Source organism: Xenopus tropicalis, chromosome 7 (assembly GCF_000004195.4).
Source record: "Xenopus tropicalis strain Nigerian chromosome 7, UCB_Xtro_10.0, whole genome shotgun sequence".
NCBI lineage: Eukaryota > Metazoa > Chordata > Amphibia > Anura > Pipidae > Xenopus > Xenopus tropicalis.
The window spans coordinates 70397582-70425219 of NC_030683.2; the positions used below are offsets into that span (position 1 = coordinate 70397582).

A 27638-nucleotide genomic window follows, 5' to 3' on the forward strand; every position below is an offset into this window, starting at 1 on the left:
CAGGGAGATTAGTTGCCCATGATAAATCTTTGCTACCGAGGGCAACTAATCTCTCTGAAATGCCTTCCTACCAACAAGAATGTATATCGCTGGTGGGATGGCATACTTTAGTTTTCTGAAATCACTCGAAGTGTCCGGCAACTTCAGGCGACTTCGACCAACTGAATCAGTGCCTTAGTCTAAATAGATAGTTCCTCTACTTTATGCAGCTGAAAATTCCTGCTCATTCTGATATTTAATTGGTTTGCTGCTATCTACTTATAATGTATTAATACAGCTCAGAAAAGCAGTTGGAAAAATACTGGTACCCTCTGTTTTGCACTTCAACTATTTACTATAAATATTGTCCTCCCCTATTTCAGGCTTACACAGTGAACAAAACATATGGTATAATATAGTGTTATGTTATTTGTTCACATCTGGTTACCCCTAGCAACCAATCTAGCTGACCATTACATGTTACCCACATTTTGGCGGTGCTAGACACTCCTTATAAGTTAGTTTGTGAAGTTAGCATCTCTGGTTTAGGCTTGGCACTGCCCATTCTCAACCACTTTCCAATACCATTAATCTCAAAGTAGCATATTTTTCCCTTTTGTTTGTTTTCACAATTTTCACTGGCATTGTGGCAAGTAATAAATGCCCCTACCTTAAATTTAAAAAAAAAAATTATACTTAAAGTTTCAGATAGCAATGTCAATGATATATAATGGCGACTTAGCGCCAGCAGAACATATTAGCAGTTTAATAGCATCCACTTGCAAGGGGGACACCTATTACATTTGTACTGCTGATACTTGCATGAACCGGCAGTGTCAATTCATTTATATTCTCACAGGGATCTGCAGTAGCTCAGCTTTAGGGACTAGAATCCCAGGTGACAGCTAAAAAGATTTCTAACTGAGGCTTTAAACAGATTGTCTTTACTTTTACTGCACAGCATAGTCTGTCATTTTTTCTGTGTACAAATCACATGCATCGGAAGCACACAAACTTACATGACATTTTTATGTGCCTGTCTATAGCTATATTTTCTTTAAATCTTCTTTTATTAAAAGACCCGAATTGGGAAAATTTTACCACATTCCTCTAGTCCAGGAATCCCCAACCTTTCTTACTTGTGAGCCACAGTCAAATGTAAAAAGACTTGGAGAGCAACACAAGCATCATAGAAGTTAACGGAGGTGCCAAATAAGGGCAAAGATTGGCTATTAGGGAGCCTCTATGCACACTATCCGCTTACAGAAGGCTTTATTTGGTAGTAAATTTTGTTTTTATTGAACCAAAACTTGCCACCAAGTCAGCAATTCAAAAATAACTACCTGGTTTGGGGAGACTGAGAGCAACATCCAAGGGGTTGGTGAGCAACATGTTGCCCCTGAGTCACTGGTTGGGGATCACTGCTCTAGTCGTTCATATGCCTTTCTTCTCTTTGTCAGCCAGTAGGCAGCTTTGTTATCTTTAGTGTGATAACCACATGCTGTTGATGATAGTAAAAAAAAAACACAAGAAGGATACTCCACCCAAATGCAACTTAATCTTTTGGAAAAGTAAACATAATTTTAAGCAACTTTAATAAAATAATATGGTTTGGAACAGTTACTTAAGCCTGTCCTCCTGCTGGTTTGGCTGACTAAATTGATTCTCAAAAAAAAAAAAGAAAGTGAAACAGTAACCGCCTGTCCTCCGTCTGCTCTTCCAGATCCCACTTCCCCCAAAATCCCCAATTTCCTGCACACATGATGTCAATAAGGAACATAACATCACAGTGCAATGCATTGTGGGTTATGCAGTTCCTGTATATGGAATAGGAAGAAGGGCTTCATCATTTGATACAGTGTTTCTCGAATGTGCCCACGGTGGTTTACTGTGGTGAGAGGATCTGGCTAACCATTTTCTAACAGGCTGCTCTCTTGCTGACTGATTAATGCTGGGTATGCTTCTCTTTCACAGGAGTAAGCTGCCTTTCAATTTGATGCTTCTGACAACTTCCAAACTAGAAAGCATTTCATATTTTTGAATGAGAAAAGTGCTTAGCTATGTCCAATAACATGGAGCCTGCCTCCCTTCTCATACACGTAAGGTCCCCATACACTATCGCCAAGCGAGCGGATCTTCACCCGATATCCCCACCTACGGGTGGGCGATATCGGGTAGCAAGTGGCTTAAAAAAAAAATAATCCGATCTTTTGGCCCTGGGGCCAAACGATCGGATTACATTTGCAGCCATGGGGCAGTCGGTTCGGGGACCGCATCAACGAGCCGATGCGGTCCCCGATCCGACTGGATTTTCTAACCTGGCCGATCGAGATCTGGCCAATTTCAGGCCAGATATCGGTCGGCCAGGCCGCTCGGTTCTGCCCATACATGGGCCGATTAGCTGCCGAATCGGCAGCTACTATCGGCCCGTGTATGGGGACCTTTAGGGGCCTGTTTATCATATTGTGTAAAAAAAAAAAATAATAATAAAAAAAAAAGTACACTACCAGGTCAACTTTATCAAGTTGTGTATTGATTTTCAGTGACCTAGTGCCTCTGCGTAAAAATCTGGTGTAAAAAGCAGCTGCTTGAAAATTCTATGGGAAAATATGGCACTAATCCATCATGTTTTTTTTTTTTTTTTTTTCCACAACTTCTGCCAACTTGACGCTTGAATTTTTCCCATTGTGTTTATTATTATTTGAGGTCTAAAGTGGTGTAAAATAATGGCATCAAATGCAGCGTTTGGATGGCATTAAAGAATACTTCCACCTTGATAAAGTTGCCATTTATTTTACATAACTTTTTACACTTTTTTCAGCATTAATCATTCCACTGTATGTATGATAATACTCTGCCTGCCCTACCCTGCCTGTGTGTGCCATACTTTGCCTGCCCTGTCCTGCCTGTGTGTGCCATACTCTGCCTGCCCTGTCCTGCCTGTGTGTGCCATACTCTGCCTGCCCTGTCCTGCCTGTGTGTGCCATACTCTGCCTGCCCTATGCTGCCTGTGTGTGCCATACTCTGCCTGCCCTATGCTGCTTGTGTGCGCCATACTCTACCTGCCCTATACTGCCTGTGTGTGCCATACTCTGCCTGCCCTATGCTGCCTGTGGGCAGGTGTTTGCATATGGAAATAGTCATTATATGGTCCCTAAAGTGTGTAATTATATGCTGGGGGTTGCTGTGCTATCCACAGGGGAGGAGGAGACATATGGATTTCAGGGTGTGTCTTAGTTGAGAAAATAATACAGGAAAAGTGAATAGTCTCATTCTATGTAGAAAGCCATGGAGCAACTATACCACATGTATAGTGAAGTTGCTCAAAACTTCACTCCTTTTAGGAAAAAAATTTCACTAAATCTGATTTTTGGTATAACCATAAATGTTGATATAACCATTGAGAAACCCTGGACTGGTGATTTGTTTTGATTGTGCTTGTACGAATAGGAAGTAAAATGTGACTTATTTTCTTTTAGTCTCAGAATTTACACTTTTTAGTGCATAAAGTTTAGCACAAGTCCATATTCATTAGACCAATGTTGAAAAGGCAGACCCATAGAACAAAAAGACATAAACAAACATTGATTTCAGCTGCTATTGCTTTAACAAATAACATAACAAATGCCATTCAAAATTACATTATCGTTAATCATGCTAAAGTCAGTTATTGGGTGGGAGAAGGCTTTTAAGGACAGTTAATACCTGTGGTAACATGGAAGGTCAGACCTCTTTTTTTTTTTTTTTTTCCTATGATTGTGGCTTTACATCTGGGTGGGTCACCTGATGATTCAAAGAAGTTGATTCCATATTGAAAAACTCTTTAGCCATTTCCTATTTCAGGTTGCTGGTAGGGTTCAAAGAGGTAAATCAATATTGGCAGAACATTCATTTTCTTTACATTTATTCTGTCAAATCAAGGGGAGACATTTCCATTTCTAAAGCCAAGTGCAGTTTAATTGTTTCCGTTTACTGTAATCTCTGGATAGTTTTAGGCCCAGATGTGCCCACAAATTTTTAAAAGCTAAGGAGGTTGGTACCTAGCTGAAAGCACTCATGCAGTTGCTTTCAGGTGATTGCCATAGCAGGGTGGTATCTTGGTGCCTTCTGCTAAGAAAAAAAAAAATAATTGGCACTAACCCCCATCCCCCTCAAATCTCCCTATTTGCTTGTAACACCTTTATAGAAATTACCTGCTTACTTGAACCTTTAACCTGGTACTCAGAAGGGTTCTCACTATACTGTTGTAGGAAGGGTTGACCACACTCTTTCACACACAAAGCTAATCTTTTTAAATAATCTTGGGTGCTTCTTAAAACAAAATGATAACTCTTTATTGGCTGGATGACATTTCTTGGTGGCTGCTATAAGATATTACAACTTGTAAATCAATTCAGTAAATGCTTCAAATACTTTTATCCAATAGTTGATACTTATATATAATAGATATAATTATGGCTGTAGGGTTCACAATTCCAGAGGTATAGACCGGTTAACTATTCCCCAACGCTAAATCACCATTGATGGTGATGGGGGTATCTACTCCCCCACACCTCCGGAAGTCCACTATCATCTCTTTGGTCTTTGTGACATTGAAGGTGAGATGGTTCTCCTGGCACCAATGTGACAGGGCACTGACCTCCTCCCTATTTGCTGTCTCATTACCATTGGTGATAAGACCCACCACTGTTGTGTCATCCGCAAACTTCACAATGATTTTGGAGCTGCTAGTGTCTGTCCTACACAGCCTTACAGCCTAAAGAGTCTACCAATTGGCCTTCCTCTAAGTTTTTGAAGTTTGGGAGGAAACCAGAGTTCCTTAAGAAAACCCATAAAGCTAAATAAAGTCCTTAGAGCATTGTAATAAGGCCTAATAATCTCATGTATTAATCATCAGACATGTCAACTTCCCCATATTTGTTGGATGTCTCCTTGAATTAAAACATGTTTTTTTCAAAAAGCATCAGTTAATAGAGATTCTCCAGCAGAAATCTGTGTTGAAATCCATTTTTTAAAATTGCAAACAGATTTTTGTTATATATAATTTTCAAATTTCACATAGGGCTAGCCATATCCTTAATTTTCCAGGGTGCCACAGCCATGTGACTTGTGCTCTGATAGACTTCAGTCACACTTTACTGCTGAGCTGCAAGTTGGTGTGATAACCCCCCCCCCACCGCAGCCGATCAGCAGAACTATGAATAAATGGCCTCTTTTTCACCTCTTTCAAACCAGCGGTCTTCTTTGTCCAAAATTTGGACGTTGCTATTTTCAAAGGAGTGTCCCTTGTCTTTTAGGTGTAGAAATACAGCACAGAGTCCTGGCCTGTAGAGTTCGCCCTCCTATGTTGAGCCATTCCCTTGGAGAGCAGTTGCTTTGTCTCACCAATGTAAAGTTCTGTGCACTCCTCGCTACACTGGACTGCGTATGCAACATTGCTTTGTTTTTCCTTTGGTGTTGGATCCTTTGGGTGTACAAGTTTTTGTCTCAGTGTGTTGCTAGGTTTGAAAAACACAGGGATGTGGACACTCCTGCTACATATGGGATGACTATATTGGGCCTACTCTGTGTCTCAGGACGGTAATTCCTTTTGGTGTTCCTGTTGGGCTTAGTTGCTGTTGTTTGGACAAAAGCCCAGTCTGGGTAGCCACAAGCTTTCAGTGCTCCTCTGAGATGTTTGCGTTCCTTGTCCTTGGACTCTGTATCGGTTGTAACACTTTCTGCCCTGTGGTATAGAGTTCTAATGACACCCAGTTTGTGTTCCAGCGGATGGTGGGAATCGAACAACAGATATTGATCCGTATGAGTTTCCTGTATACTTCTGTTTTCAAGTTATCCCCCTTTTGGATGGATATCAAACAGTCCAAAAAAGCAAGTTTGTTTTATGGACATCCTCCCTCGTGAACTTGATGTTAATGTGTTCTGAAAAGGCCGCCACTTCATTGGATCTGATTTTAACCCAAGTGTCGTCTACATACCTGAACCAGTGACTTGGTGTAGTTCCATTGAATGTAAGTAGGGCCTTCCTTTCCACTTCCTCCATATACAAGTTTGCTACAATGGGAGAAATTGGTGAACCCATTGCACAGCCATGTTTTTGCCTGTCAAGGAAATTTTTATAGACCTGTAGATATTACTACTTTAGTACTACTTCGGTATAACAATTAGGGGTTGCATGCATTTTTTTGTGGTTTTATTGCTAAAAATCTGTCTTGGCAAATACCTTTGCATTTATAAGTTTTATATTTGTTCATAGAGCTGGGCGGTATGACCAAAAATTTATATCACGGTATTTTTCAAAATTATATCGGTATCACGGTATTTGACGGTATATAAATAAAAAAATAAATATTGGTGGCCCCCCCCAAAAACCCCAGCCCCCCCCTAACAACCCCAGCCCCCCCCCAACACCAACCCCAGCCCCCCCAACCCCAGCCACAACCCCCCAGCAGAACTTACCCAACTTGTGGTTCTTCCAGCTCCAGCGATGCGTCCTAGCGACGTCGCTTGCGCGCTGACGTCACATGCGCGCCGACGTCACGTACGCACGGGCGCAACCCGGAAGTAATAGGAGAAAAACAGCAGGAGGCGCGCATACCGGTATAGCGGTATGTTTAAAACTCATACCGTTTTTTTTTTAAAAACCGGTATACCGGTTAAACCGGTATACCGCCCAGCACTATTTGTTCATGCATGAGTATGTTTATTTTTATGTGTTTCTGGTTATTAAAGTGCAGTATTATAGTATAGGAAAGACTTGCAGCCATGTATAAGGTGTATTTAATTACATCTTTTCAAAAGGAACATATTTTGTGCTGTTTATAAATTACAATTTTTTAAATACTGTATTTTGCCTTAATAAGGTTTTAGGAAACAATGCTTGATCTAGAATATCTACTGTTATGTCAGACTGAACCACCCCCACAATTTAATATCACTGTGTAAAAAAGGCTCAACATAGAGTTTGAACACAACAAATGGGTCAAATTATAACCAAAATTCCTACAACCTGCACTGTTGAGTATGTGTTTGCTTATAAATGGGGTTTAAAAGGCAAGAAGTAGTGATTGTATTTACTGTATATTAGGCAAATACATTTTAAAACAGTACTCTATTTAACACAGCCAGTAGACTTTGGTTCTACACCAGCTTCATGGAATAGAAATATACAGTGGATATAAAAAGTCTACACACCCCTGATAAAATGTCAGGCTCCTGTGCTGTACAAAAATGAGACAAAGATAAATCATTTCAGAAGTTTTTCCACCTTTAATGTGACCTATAAACTGTACCACTCAATTGAAAAACAAACTGAAATCTTTTAGGTGGAGGGAAGAAAACCAAAAAAACTAAAATAATGTGGTGCACACCCTTAAACTAATACTTTGTTGAAGCACTTTTTGATTTTATTACAGCACTCTTTTTGGGTATGAGTCTATCAGCATGGCTCATTTTGACTTTGCAAGATTTGCCCACTCTTCTTTGCAGAAACACTCCAAACCTGTCAGATTGCGAGGGCATCTCCTGTGCACAGCCCTCTTCAGATCACCCCACAGATTTTCAATCGGATTCAGGTCTGGACTCTGGCTGGGCCATTCCAAAACTTTAATCTTCTTCCGGTGAAGCCATTTCTTTGTTGATTTGGATGTATGCTTTGGGTCATTGTCATGCTGAAAGATGAAGTTCCTCCTCATGTTCAGCTTTCTAGCAGAAGCCTGAAGGTTTTGTGCCAATATTGCCTGGTATTTGGAACTGTTCATAATTCCCTCTATCTTAAATAAAGCCCCAGTTCCAGCTGAAGAAAAACAGCCCCAAAGCATGATGCTGCCACCACCATGCTTCACTGTGGGTATAGTGTTCTTTTGGTGATGTGCAGTTTTGTTTTTGAGCCAAACATATTTTTTGGAATTATGGCCAAAAAGTTCAACCTTGGTTTCATCAGACCATAACACCTTTTCCCACATGCATGGGTGACTTCAGATGTGTTTTTGCAAAATGTAGCCTGGCTTGGATGTTTTTCTTCGTAAGAAAAGGCTTTCCCCTTGCCACTCTACCCCATAGCCCAGACATATAAAGAATACGGGAGATTGTTGTCACATGTACCACACTGGCCAGTACTTGCCAGATATTCCTGCAGCTCCTTTAATGTTGCTGTAGACCTCTTGGTAGCCTCCCTGACCAGTTTTCTTCTCATCTTTTCATCAATTTTGGAGGGACGTCCAGCTCTTGGTAATGTCACTGTTGTGCCATATTTTCTCCACTTGATGATGACTGTCTTCAATGTGTTCCATGGTATATCTAATGCCTTGGAAATTCTTTTGTACCCTTCTCCTGACTGATATCTTTTAACAATGAGATCCCTCCTGCTTTAGAGGACCATGGCTTTTGCTGTGGGGTGCGATTAAAAAAATGTCAGGAAAGACCAACTAGAGCAGCTGAACTTTATTTGGGGTTAATCAGAGGCACTTTAAATGATGGCAGGTGTATGCTGACTCCTATTTAACATGAATTTGAATGGGATTGCTTAATTCTGAACACAGCTACATCCCCAGTTAGAAGAGGGTGTGCACACTTATGCAACCACATTATTTTAGTTTTTTTGGTTTTCTTCCCTCCACCTAAAAGATTTCAGTTTGTTTTTCAATTGAGTGGTACAGTTTATAGGTCACATTAAAGGTGGAAAAAGTTCTGAAATGATTTATCTTTGTCTCATTTTTGTACAGCACAGGAATCTGACATTTTACCAGGGGTGTGTAGACTTTTTATATCCACTGTAGGTGTTCTAACTCCTTAATTATAATTTTGGGCTGTATACATAACAATTTAGTAATGTTTGATATACTAAGCACTTCTCTAATGTATTTTTATAATTTCTTAATCTCTCTGAATTTGGATTTTTGGATACGTAGTAGTACAGGTATGGGATCACTTATCCGGAAACCTGTTATCCAGAAAGCTCTGAATTACGGAAAGGCTGTCTCCCATAGACTCCATTTTAATCAAACAATTCAGAATTTTAAAAAGATTTCCTTTTTCTCTGTAATAATAATACAGTACCTTATAATTGATCCCAACTATGATATAAATAATCCTTATTGGATGCTAAACAATCCTATTGGGTTTAATAAATGTTTTATCACACACTATTCGAGTGCATAAATCATGATCTGAAAATAAAAACAAGCACAAAGCAAACTGTAAGCAAAAAAGTTAACCCTTTAAGTGCCAGCAGAATTTGACGTTTCGGTTCCCTTCAGTGCCAGATGTTTTGTAAACATTCTGTGCTCTCTCAATTTAGGGGCTTTTACTGGGAGAAGGGTTAAATTTAGGTAGGCAAACTATATATATTGTATTTTTCAGGAGAACCAGAGCTTTCCAAATGCCAGAGTTTTTGTGTATTTCCACTTCTGGAACAAGATTTAAAGCTCAAATAAAAAAAAAAAGAAAAATTGATATTTTTCATGATATAGGGATTTATACCAGGAACATATTTTATTTTTATGGACAAAAATTCAACTGATTTGGAAAGCCTCACGTCTCCCGAAAGTGCCAATACCTGATATGTATAGTTTTATGGAGATTTCTGACTTCTATAGATCAAAAACTCCCAGCAGAAAATTACCAAATTTTCAAAGCATCACAGCAGAATACTGCATACTTTAGATTCCAAAGCCAAAAATCCTGGAACATTAGGTTTACCCCAGGAAACCATATATTTTTGAAAAGAACACATTCTGACGAATCCGAAATGGGTAACCATGTCTTCCAACTCCTAAGTACCAAACGGCAATGCTTTCCTGAATTTAGCAGTTTCTATAAAAAAATTATGAAAATTAAAATAAATCACCTCAGAGCTTGCACTTTCAAGCACCTTACCTCCCATATAGCATTAGGTACCAAGAAAACACATCCTAAATATGAAAGCCAAGGGTCCACCGAACAGTTTGATGCCCATTGTGCATAGGTTTACTAAAGTATCTGGAATTTAGAGACTCCAAAAGAAGTTAGTACATACAAATACAAAAAAATACATTGACCCCCCAAAACCATATATTTACGGAAAGTGCATATTCGGATGAATTCAAAATGGGTATCCAGGTCTTTCTACTCCAAACTACAGTCGCAAATCTCCCACATAACATTAGGTACGAAGGAAACATGCTAAATATGAAAGCCAAGGGTCCACTGAACACTTTGATGCCCATTGTGCGTAGGATCACCGATGTATCTGGCATGTAGAGACCCCAAAAGGAAGTTAGTACATACAAATTGCCCTGAAGATCTCTTTAGCTACTGAAAATTCAACAAAATAACTGGATTTTTGTGGGGTAAAAACACATTGACCCCCCAAAACCATTTATTTTCGGAAATACACATTCGGTTAAATTCAAAATGGGTATCCATGTCTTTCTACTCCAAACTACAGAGTCACAATGCTTTCCCAAAATTGCCGGTTTTGATGAAATACCTGAAAATCGCATAAAACTTTCCACTTTCAAGCACCTTACCACCCACATAACATTAGTTACCAAGAAAACACATTCTAAATATGAAAGCCAAGGGTCCGCTGAACAGTTTGATACCCACTGTGCATAGGATCACCAATGTATCTGGCATTTAGAGACCCCAAAAGGAAGTTAGTGTATACAAAGTGAATACATAGTTACATAGGGTTGAAAAAAGACCAGAGTCCATCAAGTTCAACCCATCCAAGTAAACCCAGCACACACAACCCACGCCTACCAATCTATACACTCACATACATATATACACTATATATACAACCACTAGTACTAACGGTAGATATTAGTATCACAATAGCCTTGGATATTCTGATTGTTCAAGAACTCATCCAGGCCCCTCTTAAAGGCATTAACAGAATCTGCCATTACCACATCACTAGGAAGGGCATTCCACAACCTCACTGCCCTCACTGCCCTCACCGTGAAAAACCACCTACGCTGCTTCAAATGGAAGCTCCGTTCCTCTAATCTAAAGGGGTGACCCCTGGTGCGTTGATTGTTTTTATGGGAAAAAAGAACATCCCCCATCTGCCTATAATCCCCTCTAATGTAATTGTACAGAGTAATCATGTCCCCTCGCAAGCGCCTCTTTTCCAGAGAAAACAACCCCAACCTCGACAGTCCAACCTCATAGTTTAAATCTTCCATCCCCTTAACCAGTTTAGCTGCACGTCTATGCACTCTCTCCAGCTCATTAATATCCTTCTTAAGGACTGGAGCCCAAAACTGCACTGCATACTCAAGGTGAAGCCTTACCAGGGACCTATAATGAGGTAAAATTATGTTTTCATCTCTTGAGTCAATGCCCTTTTTTATACAAGACAGCACTTTATTTGCTTTAGTAGCCACAGAATGACATTGCCTGGAATTAGACAACTTGTTATCTACAAAAACCCCTAGATCCTTCTCCATTAAGGATACCCCCAACACACTACCATTCAGTAGATAGTTCGCGTTTATATTATTTCTACCAAATGCATAACTTTGCACTTATCAACATTGAACCTCATTTTCCAGTTTGCTGCCCAGTTTCCCAATTTTGTCAAATCGCTCTGCAAAGCGGCAGCATTCTGCATGGAACTTATAGTTTTGCACAATTTTGTGTCATCAGCAAAAATAGAAACAGTACTGTCTATGCCCACCTCCAGGTCATTAATAAACAAGTTAAAAAGCAAAGGACCAAGGACTGACCCCTGCGGTACTCCACTAACCACACTGGTCCAATTAGAAAATGTTCCATTTACCACCACTCTTTGTAATCTATCCTTCAGCTAGTTCTCTATCCAATTACAAATATTATGTTCTAGGCCAATATTCCTTAATTTGATTATTAACCTTCTGTGAGGTACTGTATCAAACGCTTTAGCAAAGTCCAAGTAGATGACATCAACCGCCTTTCCAGCATCGAGGTTCCTACTCACCTCCTCATAAAAGGCGACTAAATTAGTCTGGCAAGATCTGTTACGCATAAAACCATGCTGGCACATACTATTAGTATTGTGAACTGCAATGTATTCAAGTGACCTATCCCTTATTACCCCTTCCAAAAGTTTTCCTACTACTGATGTCAGACTAACAGGCCTATAGTTTTCAGGCTGAGAACAGGATCCCTTTTTAAATAACGGCACCACATTAGCAATCCGCCAGTCTCTCGGTACCATGCCAGACCTCAACGAATCCTGAAAGATTAAGTGAAGAGGTTTGGCAATCACAGCGCTCAGTTCATTTAATACCCTGGGATGAATCCCATCCGGTCCTGGACCTTTGTTTACCTTTACATGTTCAAGTCTCTTTTGAATTTCCTCCCGAGTGACCCATGCGGCAGTAGCTAAATTACTAGAACTGAGCATATTAAAAGGGAAGCCTTCATTAGCTGGCTCCTCAGATGTATAGACAGATGAAAAATAAGAGTTATAAGAGTTACGCTGCAATATGAGTTACCAGCATGTGTATTATGTGCCATAAAACCCTCTAACAGTACAGAGACATACATACATATTTTCCGAAAAATGGGTAAATACATCTTTCTATTGCAAACTACCAAACTACAAAGCTATGATAAACAGAACGTTTTTTATGACATTTCTGAAAATTGTCACAAAGCTTGCATTTTACTTCATTATGTACCCCACATTTTGTAACGTATCAACATAAAACATTCCAAATATGAACGCCAGGGGTTTCTGAACAGTTTGATGCCCTATATGCATAGATTTACCAAACTATGTGGTGTACAGGGGCACCCAAATAAAAATAGTACATATGACGCTCCGGCTTGTGCCGTTTTTGCACCAGGTATGTGTTTTATGTACCATAAGACCCCCTCACAGTACGGAGACCCTAGAAAGCCCCCACATTTCATAACGTACCAACATAAAACATTCTAAATATGAACGCCAGGGGTCTACTGGACAGTTTGATGCCCTATATGCATAGGTTTACCTAAATATGTGGGGTACAGAGGAAGCCAAATTGAAATACAGCAGACAAAATGTCCATGTGCAAAGACAAGTAACAAAGAACAATGTGAAATGCAGTAAAATTGCTACAATCCAAAAAAAAAAAAAAATCACTAAAATCAATGTTTTTTTTTCCTAGTGATAGCTGCAGTCAGAATCACAGTTTTGGTATTTTGGTTTGGGCAAATTAGGCTCCTATAAGGTTTAATTATATCTTATTTGGGAAACAAGTACAAGATACTGTTTTATTATTACAGAGAAAAAGGAAACCATTTTTAAATTGTGAATTATTTGATTATAATGGAGTCTATGGGAGATGGCCTTTTCATAATTCGGAACTTTCTGGATAATGGGTTTCCGGATAAGGGGTCTGATACCTGTACAGGTATAAGACCCATTATCCAGAATGCTTGGGACCACGGGTATTCCGGATAAGGGGTCTTTCCGTATTTTGGAGCTCCATACCTTAAGTCTACTAAAAAATCAATAAAACATTAATTACCGTATATACTCGAGTATAAGCCGAGTTTTTCGACACCAAAAATATGCTGAAAAAGTCCCCCTCGGCTTATACTCGAGTATATTGATTTGAAATCAAGTGTCCGGCATCCTTCCCCCCTGTCAGACTGTACCGCGCTTACAGATCAGCATAGAGAATACATAGCGGCACTCGTTCGTTCGTCTGTCCATCCGGACACGCATCGCTTCACTCTTCCGTCTAAGTATTCCGGCATCCTTCCCCTCGACTGTACTGCGCTTACAGATCAACAGCGCGAACTTTGTTTTACAGGTCCATAGAGAATAGATAGCGGCACTCGTCCGTCCATCACTTAACTCCTCCGTCTAAGTATTCAGCACACACGGAGAAGTGACGCGATGCGCTCACGTGCACGCACAGAGGAATGACGCAATGCCGCTATCTAGTCTCTATGGACCTGTAAATCAAAGTTGGAGCTGCTGATCTGTAAGCACAGTCTGACGGGGGAAAGGATGCCAGAATACTTAGATGGAGGAGTGAAGTGATGTGCGTGCAAACCTGCCCCCATGGCATTGGTGCTGCTGATCAGTGAACGCGGTACAGTCTGCAGGTACAGTCTGACAGGGGGACGGATGCTAAGTTGTTTTCAAAATGCAGGAAGTTTTAAGTGATGCTGAAGAGAGCTATTTGAGATACAAATATATAATGTATGAGGGAGGTCTGGCAGAACGTCACTCTGTAAAAAGGCTGACAACAAAATCTGGGAAATAGTGAAAGTGTTGCTCCGAATTGGGGGGGGTGGACGAGTGCCACTATCTATTCACTAGGAACTGCAAATCAATGTTGGCTCTGTGGTTTAAAGTAATATATCCCTAGGTATAACATAAACAGTGCTGCTGGTAAAGGAAGTTAATAAAATCCTCCACAAATCTTTAGGAAACATTCAATAAAACCTGGCATCTGGCAACGGATGTGTCTGGCATCCATTGCACGCAAAACCCTAGGCTTATACTCGAGTCAATACGTTTTTCCAGTTTTCTTAGGTAAAATTAGGTACCTCGGCTTATATTCGGATCGGCTTATACTCGAGTATATACGGTAAACCCAATAGGATTGTTTTGCCTCCAATAAGGATTAATTAGATCTTAGTTGGGATGAATTACAAGGTACTGTTTTATTTCTACAGAGAAAAAGGAAATCAGTTGTAAAATTCTGAATTATGTGATTAAAATGGAGTCTATGGGAGATGGGCTTTCCGTAATTCGGAGCTTTCTGGATAATGGGTTTCCGGATAAGGGATCCCATACCTGTACTTTGTTTTTTAAAATGGCTATATTTTGGAGAAATAGAAACCCTGACTTCTAATTGAGCATTGGAAGTTAAGTTGCTGCTTTGTATTCTATGTACTCTGTAGTAAATCAGGCAGATGTGGCTGTGATGAGTAATACTGCTCAGATATACCAAAACAAGCACTTTTTTAACAGTGGCCTGTCTGGGGGAAAGGAAGAAAATTGACAGGAGCGTTTTGGTTGCTGCTGTTAGTTTTTTGGCCTGAGTACTGAAAAGTCTGGGTGGTTTTCCATGAAACACCACACCTGCAGGCCTTTGAAATGCTCACTCAGAAAAAGAACTTTATTGATTCAGTGCACCAAGCATAGAATAACAATACAGCATTCAGTAGCTTCGGACAAAATTGTCTGACCCGCACCCTATTTTATGACTTTTTATTCCTTGCACAAACAACATTAGCATGTTATGATCACATAAAATTAATTTTGTTTTGTAATTGTACATAATGTTAGTTCACGAAAGCTTAAATTTATTGGATTAAACTATAAAGTGTCACTAGTTGTAAAGGAATATTTTGCATAGGGCTACCAATATTCTTCATTTCCTGTGGTACAGCAGTCATGTGACTTGTGCTTTGATTAACTGCCGACATTCTTTTACTGCTGCGCTGCAAGTTAGCAGCTGCCTGACTCCTGTATTGCTAAAAGTTGTAGATATTAGAATAGCACTCAATAGTAAAATATCCAAGTCTGGCTCATGACTCTTTTAGTTACATGGTGTAGGAGAAACAATAGTTATCTGAATTTCAAATGGTAGAGTAAATTATTTGCAATTTAAACAGTGTAATTAAGAAATAAAAAGTACACCATAAAAATCAATCATGGCAGAATCCCTTTAACACAAAGGACCTCAACCGCTACTTCCCTCTTTTCAGCAAAATGTTCTTAAAGCTAAAATGACCTGGTGTATGATGTTCTGTTTATTAAGGAATTTTAAGGGGGTTCCAGCTTCTTTCCTTGCCCAACCTCTTTATTCTCCTAGTCTCTTATTTACATGCTAGCATCTATTCTTTCAACTATTTCTCTTCTTTGTTCCCATTCAGAAACAGGGAATGACCATGAAGCAGGCCAAATGGTCAGGAGCAAGAGGGCCCACTGACACCTGGGCCCACCGGGAGTTTTCCTGGTATCCTGGTGGGCCAGTCCGACACTGAATGTTTTCTTACTATATGAACTCAAGACGTGCTGTTTGTCCGTATTGCATTGCAGGTTGTTGACTCATAGATTTATTCAGTTAAAACAGGTGAAATCTGTCAGTAAGTTACAGAATAAGGGTGGTGTCACTGTTTGATTTAGCCATGCTGCATTTTGCCAGTAAATATACTGCGCACCTTAGATCAAAGAGGAACAAAGGAGTTGAATCTAATGCACTGACACAATAGTACATTTGTATCAACTGTGTGTACCACTGTTTAATCTGTAGGTCTTTGCTTTTTGCTTTCAACCTCACCTCTCTCTTCTATAAGTCAAGGCCACCTGGGTCAAATTTTTCTCTATATGCTATAATGAAAGAAAACTTCTAGATGGTGCAGATTTTTGAAGGACACTTTAATCACCCATTATCGGCGTGTTTAGATTTTAATACTTTGCTGATGTCACTGGGATTTTTTTTGTGGGATTTGTAATTTGTTCTAACATGACTAATTTGTAAGTTTAATAATAAAGAACAACACTGGCTCAAATGCAACTACTGTCCTGCTGTAAGACCCTCACTGTGTGTAATAAGAAATGGGAATTCACAACATTGTGATTTATTAAGGCTATTAATTAGTAAATTAGGTTTAAGAAAAGGGAATCTACAAGTTATATCCCACTGAATCAACATATGAATAATAAACAACAGAAATTTCAGTGGAATAAAAACAACATTTATTGGCTCAAATTAACAAAACAAAAACTAACATATAAATCATACTATACCAAAATGGATAGGTGCATCCCAGTGCCTCATGATACCCACTCTCCTAACGCGTTTCACACCATGTGGTGCTTCATCAGAGGAGGTGTGGTATGTTTGTGTCACTTCCTTTATATACCCTTAACCTTTAATTTACACAGTGTGCAGGGTTACTATCAAACCCTGTAACAAGCTCGTAGTATATCAAAAGCTTAAAATATACATAGTTGTGCGTTTTTAACTGACCCTGCCCATAGCACAAATCATATATTTATATAAAAACACACAAAAAAACACAAAAGAGAAAAAACAAAAATTTCAAAAAGACCACAAACATAAACACAATAATCGTGGTTATTTAACTGATACAATAAGTATCTGAAAAATCACATCAGTATTAAATATTTAAAGTGCATGGCTGTGCATGAAAATTCATTTCAATAATCTTATTTAAATACATAGTGCTATTATTGCACCCTGGAGATATCGAACATGTCCAAAATACCAAAAGGCAATTACTATAATTGTAATAGCTATAATCACCATCATTTTATAATTTCGTATCATATATTGATATTACATATCAATATTGCACATAAGAATCATTATCCAGATATCTCCAAGATGCAAAAACATCTAAAGTGCATACTAGTGCATAACATAAATAAATAATAAAACCAATAAATGTAAAATTAGATATCAATACATAAATATTAAATATTCATATTTTCACCTTTACAGTAACCCAGACCAGTAAGTTTTGCACAGTTTTTGTTCGGTTTTTGTTTGGTTTCCTACATATCCTATTTCCAGGGTGATATAAGAAATGGTTTCAATTCAAATTTTGTATTCATTCCTTTTGGTATCACAGTGTCAAGCATAAATATCCACTTAAACTCCACTCACAGCGAGTCCTTCCGTGTATTCATATATCCTCCAACCGAGTCGCACTCCATATTTATAAAAAGGAATCTTTATTGACAATCATTTAAAAAGTTCCATAGAAGAACAAATCAGCAGGATAAACATGAGTATTTATCAGACATACCACTTAAGCGCAACATTTCAGGAAACTTAGTACCCCCTTTCTCAAGCGCAACAGCGTGGCCATCTTACATGTTTCAAAGTCCATCTACTTCTCGTTACGTGTTTAAGAAGAAGACGGAAGTGACGTATCGGGTCACCATGGAGACCGAACACAACAAAGTGTTCAGTCTACATGGAAGCCGGTACACCAATCCCGTCAAGATTGCTTCTATATTAGCAAGCATTGACACAAAAAATGTTTTAAAGACATAAATCACTAGTGAAACAGATTTGGCAATAGATATGTAGAAATCTCTATATATTATAGAACTTAAAATTATTAGCAAGGTATTGTACATAACGATAAAGGCATTGAAATCACATATACATTACAAGAACAAGTGTAGGTCAAAGTCCCTATTTAGCCCTTTAGGGGTTAATGTATTCAGACGATGTATCCATTCAACCTCAATTTTTTTCAAAATAGAGACCCGGTCACCCCCTCGTCTGGGAGGTGGAATATACTGTATTATCCAAAACCTTAGATCTTCTGATGTATGTCCCATCTCCAGACAGTGTCTGGAAACAGGAAGAGTAGTGTTACCTGTATTTACAGTCAATCTATGTTGGGAAAACCTATCTCGAACCTTTTGGGTGGTGCATTTCCCACCCTAGGCTTATACTCGAGTCAATAAGTTTTTCCAGTTTTCTTAGGTAAAATTAGGTACCTCGGCTTATATTCGGATCGGCTTATACTTGAGTATATACGGAAATTAAAACTAAAATCGGTGTTTATCCCTTTCTGTTCTCTTGCTCTGACTATTTAGTCTAAAGCCACGGGTCCGCTCTCATCCACCCCTTGATTTATCTGCACTGCCTGTATGCAGCCACATGAAAATATATACTCTTGTGCTTCTGCGATGAAATCTGTTTCATTTGGCAGCACTGTGAAAGGAAAATTTACTGTTGCCCTGCATTGGTAAAAGCGGTGTGTTTGCTTCATTAAAGGAACAGTAACACAAAAAAATGAAAGTGTATAAAATAAATGACATTATAATATACTGTTGCCCTGCACTGGAACAACTGTGGTGTTTTGCCTCAGAAACAATATACATATTTATATAAATACCCTGCTGTATAACCATGGGGGTAGCCATTTAAGAAGAAAAAGCACAGAGCTTATCTGTTATCTGCTATGTAACCTGTGCCTTTTCTCCTTTTTTCCAGCTTGAATGGCTGCCCCAATGGCTACACAGCAGCTTATTATATAAACTATACTGGGTTTCTGTAGCAAACGCACAAGTTTAACCAGTGGAGGGCAACAGTACATTATATTTTAGTTACTTTAAAACACTTTCATTTTTTGGTGTTACTGTTCCTTTAAGACTTCTACAGGCACAGGTTACATAGCAGATAATGGATAAGATCTGTAATATACCATTTCATTCTACAGAGCTTATCTGCTATGTAACCTATGCCATGTAGCCCTGTTTCAGTTTGAATAGCTAGAAAGAAAACACCACACCAACACAGTTTACTGAGCTGCCAGATACCACAAAGTATGGAGAAAATAAACAAATAAAATAATCTCAAAAATATACTATCTAATCTAAATCTAATTCATCAATTTATTAGTAACCGTGCTCTTAAACACTTACAGAGGGTTTGCAAAGTTTTTTCTCTTTTATTAAATAGTTTATTACAAAAAAAAAACTGCACGTCGTATATGGACTCACTTGATTTTATATACAAATTCAGCATAAAAGACATTCGGCTACAGAATAAAGGGTAACATACAAATTCAGGGCATTTATCTACAGAATGAGGGATAACCTCTTCCAAGGTTTACACAGAATCTTTATAAAAAATGTGCCAGTATATCCAATGGTTTGAAAGAAATCTCCATATACTAAATTATAACAAGATATAAACCCTAAACTGTTAAAAACACTTTAAAGGAGATGGAAAGGTAAAAACTAAGTAAACGTTATCAGAAAGGTCTAATGCAGCCATAAGCACTCTCAGAAACGCTGCACTGACTTCTCTGTAAAAAGATTAGTTGTGTCTGTTTTCCTCTACCACAGACACCCAGCTCTCTGCTGTCTCCTCTCTCCTGCTCCCCCCTCCCTCAAGAATGCTAAGAACTCACTCCCCCCCCTTAGGAATGTGAATCTGAGCCAATCAGCAGGAAGCTGACTCATAGTCTTACTAACTGAGCATGTTCACTTGGTCTGGGTGTCTGTGCAGGAGTGAGGCATTATGGGAACTTTCTTTACGTAGCTCAGTGTTTTTTCTTCCTGTTTAGCTTCTGATCATCTGAACAGGTGAAATATGGGGATACTTAAGGGCACTATTGAGACAACTGAAGGTATGCCTGCAGCTTGAGATTAACTCTTTACTAGCCTTTCCTTCTCCTTTAAAAGGTAAAATTCCAAAACCTGGCCAGGTATTCCTAACGTCACACCCCTTTAATCAGACTTTGATATAGTAATATACTCACTGAGAGAGCATCTACACAACTCTAATTCTACAGTAGAAGTAGAATTGTAGAATTGGTGTAATGGTATCCCTACGTGTTTTGCGCATGCATGCTTTCTCAAGGGATCAGTGAAAGTGAGGCTCAGAAGCGCATTGCATCTATAAATACAAGTTTGTTAATCACCATTGGATAAAGTGTCCACTCGTCATTTTTATCACACTGAACAACCACATCCCACCTTGGAATACTTATTGTGTTTAAAGGCAAAGCTAAAATTGAATCCACAAATAAAGGCAAAGCTGCTTTCAGTTTGCTTTGCAAAGCTGCATCAGTTTAAATAGCTACCACCATGGCTATACAGCAGCTTTGTATATATAAACTATAATAGTGTTTCTGAAGCAAACACACAACATTTACTAGTGCAGGGCAACAGTACATAATATTTCAATTACTTTAATACTCTTTCAGTTTTTGGTGTTATTGTTTCTTTAAAAGTAATGTAATTTAAAGTAATTTCCTTTTATTTGTCTGTTTTTCTTGTCTGGACAGCACTATTCTAATATACAAATGAAACACTGATGCAATGAAGGGACTATAAAGTGACAGTAGAGTTATTAGTGCTAGGTAACCGCTGTTCTGATATTCATTGGCCTTCAAAAGAAGGTTTTGGCATTAAATGTGAAGTTTCTGTTAGAAGGGTGTATTCATTAAGAAGAGAAACAAAGAAAGAACATACTTCACACTACTCAGCTGTGCTTTTAGTCAATATCTGACGCTTTTACTGGGTGAGAAAAGTAAACATGAAAGACAGGCTTACTATTCCTATGCATTTACAGCTAGGAAAGAATCAATTTTTACTCTGTTTGTTAAATACAATCTCCCTGAAGCAGCAAGATGATGTTTACGTAGTACAGTTGTCTATAGTTAATATAGTTAATGTTTATGCACCCTGTCAGCTTTTCAGTTTTAACTAGGCAAGTCCCCATACAACCCCATAAAGAAATATACATACTATTACATTTTTTTGTTATTTTGGCTCATAATAAGCAGACTCATGCAGAGTTTTTGAGTTGTAGAGACAAATACTAATAATGTGCATCATTTAGATGTCAATTAGCGATTGCTATTAGGATAAAAAAGAAAATCCATGTTTTCCTCAAGCAAATGAAAAACGTGCAACAATGTGAACCTGCTCTCTAAGCTACTATTCTATTTTAGGACACTCCTTATTCCAGTTAACCGGGCAGATCTGAAACACTTTAAAGCCAAATTGAATTCATTTTTATGGAAAGGTAGTCACCGAGGGTCAGCCTCTCAGTATTGTATAGATATAGAAATTCCGGTGGGTTGGGGTTTTCTTTATACTTACTATACAGCAGTCCAATTGCACCATTATTTAGAAACCCTCTCTTCCCACCAGAGCTTCAACCCATTCTTTTCCAGTGGTGGATCCAACACAAACTTATAAGGTTATATGCACTATTAACACCTAAACACACTTGAATCTCTACGAGACATTTTCAGCTCCCTCAGAGCTATATAGAACTTTCCAGGTTGTTCATTTTATCAAATCATGTTGGAAATGATCTACTTCTCAATCTCGGAAGGCCTTCTTCTTTGAAAGATGGTGCTTAAATGAGATTCCTCCTAATAGCTCTATATCTATACTGTATCAACATTTAAATACCCCTGTCTCTGTTACAAACATACCTTTAAACCTTGGAACGCGAATTGGGGCATAGTATTGAGGAGGAAAAATGGTTGAAACTATGGGCAAATCTGAAAGAGTGCTCCATCAATATAGTATTGTTAGAGGATGGCCAAAGGTACCCTTCAGATGGTACCTGACCCCAGACAGAATAGTGAAATTTATCCCAACAGCTATCAGTAATTTCCAGGGATACCAAGATTTGGCACTATGGTACATATTTGGTGGAACTGTCCCCAAGCTATACGCTTCTGGTCCAAAGTCTATAATATGATTTATTCTGTACTACAGCTTAATTTCAGAAAAAATTGTTATAAAACACTACTGAGGGCAGTCCCAAAAACTCACTAAGGCTCAATTACAGTGGGTTAATTTAATTCTGCTGCCTGCCCATCAGAAGCTAGCAGAAGCATAGAAACAAGTGTCTGTCAATTTTTCACCTCTTAAAGCAAAATTAGATTGGATTTTCGTAAATGGAAAATTGGTATTACCTTGGACATATATACAGGTATGGGACCTGTTATCCAGAATGCTCGGGACCTGGGGTTTCCCGGATAAGGAATCTTTCAGTAATTTGGATCTCCATAACTTAAGTCTGCTAACAATCATTTAAATATTGAATAAACCCAATAGGATTGTTTTGCCTTCAATAAGGATTAGTTATATCTTAGTTGGGATCAAGTACAAGGTACTGTTTTATAATTACAGAGGAAAAGGAAATAATTTCATAAAATTAAAATAATTTGCTTATAATGGAATCTATGGGAGATGGCCTTTCCGTAATTCGGAACTTTCTGGATAAGGGATCCCATACCTGTATTCTCTTTGAAAGAACCTGGCAACCTTGGATAGTATATAGATCTCTCACTCTTCCTCCAACTAAGAGAGACCATCCCCAACGCTAGCTTGTCCAATGGGCACCTAGAGGCCACCCCTTTCACTCCCTCCACACGATCGGGCAGAGGCGCATCTATTTGTCTTGCACTGGGGACAGGATGTGCAGAAATCCTCAGCGTGCCTAGACTCCACTGCTCCATGTGTGAGCAAAGTTGAAGCGTGGCTAGGCGGCATGCCACCCCTAGATTTGTGCCACTCTAGGCCCAGGCCTTTGTTGCCTTGCCACAAATCTGGGCCTGGCCATCCCACTTTATAGTTCTTACTTTCATACTTTTTCATAGCCACTGTCTATGATACTTCATTTGCTTATACAACTATTTGTTTAGCTATGGTTTTGAAACTGTGTAAATCCAACTATGATGTTTTTGATATGTTTATTTTTTACTATTGATAAAATGTTTTCAATGCTTGTAATGCTAAACTAATGCTAATGCTGTGAAGTTCTGGAATTCCCTCCCCGAATCAGTCGTGCTGGCTGATACATTATATAACTTTAAGAAGGGGCTGGATGGATTCTTAGCAAGTGAGGGAATACAGGTTTATGGGAGATAGCCCTTAGTACAAGTTGATCCAGGGACTGGTCCATCTTGGAGTCAGGAAGGAATTTTTTCCCCTCTGCGGCAAATTAGAGAGGCTTCAGATGGGGTTTTCTGCCTTCCTCTGGATCAACTAGTAGTTAGGCAGGTTATATATAGGCATTATGGTTGAACTTGATGGACGTATGTCTTTTTTCAACCCAACTTACTATGTTACTATGTAAAAAGAGGAAAAACCTAATAAAAATTAATGGATGAAAACAAATGAAAGTACGGGTATGGGATTGGTTATCCTAAAAACCCGTTATCCAGAAAGTTCTGAATTACGGAAAGGCTGTCTACCATAGACTCCATTATAAGCTAATAATTCTAATTTATGAAAATAATTTCCTTATAAAACAGTACCTTGTACTCGATCCCAACTAAGATATAAATTATCTTTATTGGAGGCAAAACAGTCCTATTGGGTTTATTTAATATTGAAATTATTTTTTAGCAGACTCAAGTTATGGAAATTCAAATTATGGAAAGATCCCTCATCTGGAAATCCCCAGGTCCCGAGCATTCTGGATAATAGGTCCCATAACTGTACTATTACAGGAGGAGGGTTGGTGATTGCATTAGAAGCATGATCTTGGTTCAGTGTGCAAGCCCCTCCTTAGCAATAACCTCTGTGGAGCCTGGGATAAGATGTAGGCTGACATCCCTACTTAGCAGTGCTGTGCATTAGCAGTAGGTACTGGAAAACCTAAAGTGCAATATCGCTCGCTGATTTCAAAAATTAGAATTTTGGCTCTTTAAGTTACCAGGAGTGGATTTTCTCCACCCCTGGTAACTTGCCGAGCACTGCCGCCTGAGGCGAGTTACTCAGCTTGCCTCATGGCAGCAGCGCCTGTGCATGAGTCTACCATAAGAAAGACTCTGCACAAATTAGATCTACGTAGGATGTGTGCAAGGAGGAAAGAACATTGGAGCAAGACTAAAGATTGTCCGTAATCACCTGTAACAATGTGCTTTTAGCAGATGAGGCAAAGATAGTTATTTGGCAACAGTACCAGGAGACTTGTTTGGTTGTTCTAGTATTTTACCAGAAAAACCTGATACTAACTGTAATGCATGGTGGTGCAAATGTTATGGTTTGGGGCTGCTTTTTTGTATCAGCATATGCAGCTCACCATCTTTGTACTTTTTTGTACTAGAGGGTGCTAAAGGGTAATGTAAGATCATCTGTGGACCTAACAGCATGACAGTGACCCTAAACATTCCAGTAAATCCACCATGCAATAGCTGATAAGTCAAAGCTTAATCTGAATCCCATTGAGATGCTTTGAGGAGATTGGAAATAGGCTGTGCATGCAAGAAACCCTAAAAAACAAAGCACATTTGGAAAATCTTTGAGGACTCAGGAAAAAATGGTTCCCAGTCAATGTCAAAGACTTTAATTAATTATAAAACTTATTATAAAATGTTAGTTATAAAAAAATGCCTACTTGAGGGTAGCAATACCAGATATTAGACCCAAGGATATACTTACTTTTTTCACACAAGGAAATTTTATATCTTTTCATTTTTGGTTATAAAAATTAATGATTACAAGGTAAACTTTCAATTTTGTTCAGTAAAATCACCTTTAACTTTCTCTGGTTGAAATGAAGATCAAATTTTGTTATAGCTGGATTAGAGATGTATTGAACCCAGCCCCCCCCCCCCCAACATTTAACTTCCAAATTCTAATTAGCATATGCTATTTGGATTAGTTTCAGCCAGGACCGTGGGTTCGGCCAAAAAAGGTCGAATCCTGCACGAATACCAAACCAAATTAGGTGCATCCCTACTCTAGATATGTAATAAAGTAAAAACTAGCTGTGGCATATACTTACTTCTCATGTGATTGTAGTTAGTTTAGAGTTGTCACACCAATGCTTATTTTTTAGTAAAAAAGGGGAAGTTGTGCTCAAACACTACATTTTAAACCATCAGGAAGGGGTGCAATGTGACGACAAAATACATATAGACAACAACAAAGGATACTCTGCACCCATCATCAATATATACAGGACATCAAGACATTCTGTGCACTAAGCTACCAAGAAATACCCTCCCCCTTAAGCAAAACTGGGAATGTTCCTCCATATATTGCAATATAATTCTCTTGTCAATGATTATTTTTACATGTTTTTTTTAGTTTGTTTATTGTCTTATAATGCAGTTTGTTTAACAACCTGTTTCATTTGTAATTCCAGGTTATTGGACAGTCAGAAATGTGATAGCAGGGCCAGCCTTCAACTGAATTTCCTCAGAAACAAGAAGGTATGTATATACCAGAGTGCATTTGTTGCCAAAAATCTGGGTGAGTGTGTTTGGTATAACAATGTACAATTTCTATATTTTATACATGTATATAAAATTTGTGTGGGAAGTGGGAACAATTCTGTTATGTGGCACTGGGATTAATACAGAGAATGGGTTTTTAATTTGCATAAAGAGTACAGTTTTATGCTTATGCTTATACAGAGAATGGCAAAATATTTAGCAAAGAGATAAAAAAACAAAATACTCACCCACTAACAGCAGTCGTAAGACATGATTAATTATCTATACAATGTAAGTAACCTGAAATGTAATTCTAGTCTTTACTACTATCAGAGTGCCACTTACGCAGGACGTCATTCATATAGGCCCACCCTAATTGACACACACAGAATGATTAGGGAACTAGAACTTGGGATCTGCACTTGGAATGCAGAGACCTGGCACTGCATCTGTGAATACAGTGCTGTATTGGTGATGGATGGACCAGGAGAGGCATGTAAGAGTCCCTCTCCTACCCGCTACCGATTAGTATCTATTGGATTGTTGCTTGGATCTGCCAGTGGAAGCAATAAAGCTTACACTATGCACCTGGATATAATGTTTACTGCAAGAGATAAAATATAACTAGTAGCTGACCTTCTGCACTTGCCTTTTATATACATACGGCACATTACAATTTGCCCAGTCATGAGACCCATCCATAAGTGTCCTTGTAATGGCATATCACACTGTTCCTCTTCTAATAAAATTAATATACTTTTTTAGGACTGGAGCCCATAACTGCACTGCATCCTCAAGGTGAGGTCTTACCAGGGACCTATAAAGAGGCAAAATTATGTTTTCATCCCTTGCGTCAATGCCCTTTTTTATACAAGACAGCACTTTATTTGCTTTAGTAGCCACCAAATGACTTTGCCTGGAATTAGACAACTTGTTATCTACAAAAAAAAAACAGATCCTTCTCCATTAAGGATACCCACAACAAATTACCATTTAGTAGATATCTACAATTTATATTATTTCTACCAAAGTGCATAACTTTGCACTTGTCCACATTGAACCTCATTCTCCAGTTTGCTGCCCAGTTTTTCAATTTTGTCAAATCGCTCTGCAAAGTGGCAGCATCCTGCATGGAACTTATAGTTTTGCACAATTTAGTGTCATCAGCAAAAATAGAAACAGTACTTTCTATGCCCACCTCCAGGTCATTAATAAACAAGTTAAAAAGCAAAGGACCAAGGACTGACCCCTGCGGTACTCCACTAACAACACTGGTCCAATTAGAAAATGTTCCATTTACAACCACTCCTTGTAATCTATCCTTCATCCACTTCTCTATTTAATTACAAATATTATGTTCTAGGCCAATATTCCTCAATTTTATCATTAACTAATTAGCTTGTCCTAATTAGTTGGAGGTGGGGAACAATCTAAAGTGTCTTGCTGTTTTAAGTGTCCAGGAATGCATATTTACTGGGTAGATGCCAGCCACCTGAAAAAGTATGGCTGGAAACTATAAAATGCTGCAGACTGTTTCTTCCCCATTCTATGTTAAAGGGAAACTGTTGCTATTGAAACAGGAAATAAAATCACTAAACTGTAGCTGAGTTTTAATAACCTTGTTTCACAAATCCTTTTGAAGTCTTTGTAGGAGGCAGTTCCTCTAGGCCAGTGCTGTCCAACTTCTGTGGTACCGAGGGCCGGAATTTTTCCGACCTACGTGGTGGAGGGCCGATAATGGAAGCCAGTTTTGACCACTCCCCTTTTTGAAACTGCACCCACTTGAAACCACACCCATGTTATCACATGACCATACCCATTTTAATGGTTGTAGTACAGCAAAAACCTGCCATATTCTGCCTGCCCAACCCTGCCTGTATGTGCCATACTATGCCTCCCTACCCTGCCTGTGTGTGCGCCATACTCTGCCTTCCCTACCCTGCCTATGTGTGCCATACTCTGCCTTCCCTACCCTGCCTGTGTGTGCCATACTC

At 38.8% G+C, this 27638-nt stretch overlaps 1 protein-coding gene across 6 annotated transcripts in view; it reads left to right on the forward strand.

The window, feature by feature from the left end:
• st3gal4 (ST3 beta-galactoside alpha-2,3-sialyltransferase 4) overlaps nt 1–27638 on the forward strand; it is a 112011-nt gene that overhangs the window by 4261 nt on the left and 80112 nt on the right. For all 6 annotated transcript variants that reach the window (XM_012966318.3, XM_012966313.3, XM_031904953.1 and 3 more), the window contains 1 exon segment: nt 25575–25641. The gene's annotated coding sequence lies outside the window, so the exon portion shown is untranslated.